Below are 2385 nucleotides of genomic sequence, written 5' to 3'. Positions count from 1 at the left end.
ATAATAATAATAATAATTAATTAAGAATAATAGAATGGTGTGCTACCCACTGGACAGACACCCTTTCTTTCTCCAACCCAGGAATCTGTGATTATTTATTTTTTTTGGTTAATCCTTACTGGAAGATATTTTTTCTATTGATTTTTAGCGAGTGTGAAAGGGAGTGAGGGATGGAGGAAGAGAAGGAGAAGGTGGAGGAGGAGGAGGAGGAGGAGGAGGAGGAGGAAAGAAAGGGAAAGAGAGAAACATTAGTACAAGAGGATTTTAAAAGGAGAGAGACACATCAATTGATTGCCTCCCGAGGGCACCCCGACTGGGGCCGGGGATCGAACCTGCGAACCAGGTATGTGCCCTTGACTGGGAATTGATCCCATGACCCTTCAGTGCACGGGCCGATGTTCTAACCACTGAGAAACACTGGCCAGCGCTGTGATTCTTTTTAAGAAGCATCAATGGGGGAGCAAGTCATAACCCTCACCACATGGGGAGACAGCACTTTAGAAGGCAGAAGGTGGTTCCCTTATTCATGATCTCATTTCATCCTCCCCCAAACCCTCTGTACTGAGTCGGGAACCAAGGTTTCCGCAAAGGTGACTGGCTTGTCTGAGGTCGCCCAGATGGAGACTGGCAGAGCCCACAGCAGAGCTCATTCTCCCGTGCCCTCCAGTGCATTGCATAGCGGAGGAGGAGAGAAGATTTTCACCAGGAGGGGAGGCCTCCCGCCAGAGCCCGGGCTGCCTCATCTGCCCAACCCACACCAGCTCCGCAGCCAACAGAGCCTTTCTGCAAAGCCAGCAGGAGGTGTGGGCTTCAGGGCCTCGGAAGCTGCATGCTTCCCTTGTCAACCACTAGCTCTGTCACCCCGAGGTGACAGCCAGTCGGAATCCAACCAAGCTCAGACCTTTCAGGCGCATCAAAGTCAAAAGAACGCTGAGTCTCTGGGGAGAACCTATTGACCAGGGTCTGAACTGGAATCTAGGGGGGCAGGGGGGAGCGCTGGGGCCCTGGGTCTGGCATCGTACCTAGGATGAGATGCTCATTCAGGTGCTACAGAGCCTAGTTGCTGTGCAAGTATCCAAAGCTGCCCAGGTACCGCCCAGCCCACACTGACCAGGATGCCCTTCTTCACTGGGGAACCTGACAGGAGGCCCAGAGCAGGTGCACAGACCGCAGTGCAGGCGCCTGGCCCACACGTGGCAGGTGAGGGGCCGCTTGCCCGTGTGCACATGTACCTCGGGCGCCACTCGATCTTATCTGGTAATTGATCTCTCTTTCTCTCGTTATCTCCTTTTCAAACAGCATTCTCCTGCTAATAGCACAAAATGAAGCTTTAGAAATCAGTGATTTTTATCCAATAATTGAATTTATTAATGTCTTGTGATACTGTTGCTACAGAGGAGGAACTTGGGTGTGTGTGTGAAACTCCCGAGCCTGTGCTGTGCAATGTCACAGCCTGACAGCTGTCACCTGTGCTTGGAACTTCACCGCAGGGCGTCCCGACCTCCCAGTTTCCAGTCACGGACCATGGGGCCCTGAACCACCTCCTGCTGGCTCATCTCTGATGTAATTCACTGCCATTCTCTAATATGCTGCAAGGCCCCACCGCGCTCTGTGCTCCGAGGGACGATGAGAGAGGGGAGGCCCCTGCCCTCGAGGGGGTTGCTGGGTTGCAGACATGCATGAAGACGCCCCTAATGCCTCTACCAGGCATGAACAAATGGGAAGGGCTTTCTGGAAGAAGTGTCAAGTGAGTTAGAGCTGGAAGGCTGGGCAGGAATTTTACTCTGTGTAAGGGGAGATGGGGAGGGAAATACGTGTGCAGTGAAAATCCAGATACAAGGCAGGGAGGCCTGGAGGAGGAAAATCTGCTCAGGGAATGGCAGCTCAGGAATGGGGAGGCCAAGAGCAGGACCGCAAAGAGCAGGAGTGAAAGAAAACTCCAGAACGCAGCCTGTCTGAAGCAGGTCAGGGGAAAATGTCTCCGGCCACATGTGGGATGGAGTGGGGGGAAGGGAGCTACTGCAGGAGGCCAACTGGGAGGTGACCTCACCTGGTGGGAAGGGCAGCCTGAACGGGGGCCCTGCTGGGGCCCAGATGGATGGACCAGCATCAGCGAGAGTAGCAGGTGGAGAGGGCAGGCAGCCAACCTCTTGGCCTCATCCCCTGCTCTCTGTTCCCACTAGACCAGGCCCAGGGCCAAGAGGGCATGAGGCTGGGTGATCTGCTCAGCCTGGCAATCGCCACCCTCGGGCTGTTAAGCCTCCTTGGCAGGATCTGCCTCCTTGGAGATGCTGCCATGAGAACTCAGTGGGGTTCTGGCCCCTAGAGAGCCTAGAGCCAGAGCTGGCAAGAGAGATGACCTGAGCAGTCAGGACTAAGCTGTCC

At 54.5% G+C, this 2385-nt stretch overlaps 1 protein-coding gene across 1 annotated transcript in view; it reads right to left on the bottom strand.

The window, feature by feature from the left end:
* Nucleotides 1–2385, bottom strand: part of GALNT14 (polypeptide N-acetylgalactosaminyltransferase 14) — a 189707-nt gene that overhangs the window by 69384 nt on the left and 117938 nt on the right. The gene's annotated exons all lie outside the window — the stretch shown is intronic.

This window comes from Myotis brandtii, unplaced genomic scaffold (genome assembly GCF_000412655.1).
Source record: "Myotis brandtii unplaced genomic scaffold, ASM41265v1 scaffold953, whole genome shotgun sequence".
In the NCBI taxonomy this organism is placed as follows: Eukaryota; Metazoa; Chordata; class Mammalia; order Chiroptera; family Vespertilionidae; genus Myotis; species Myotis brandtii.
The sequence above is the reverse complement of the archived record's forward strand: the minus strand, read 5'-3'. Positions and strand labels throughout refer to the sequence as shown.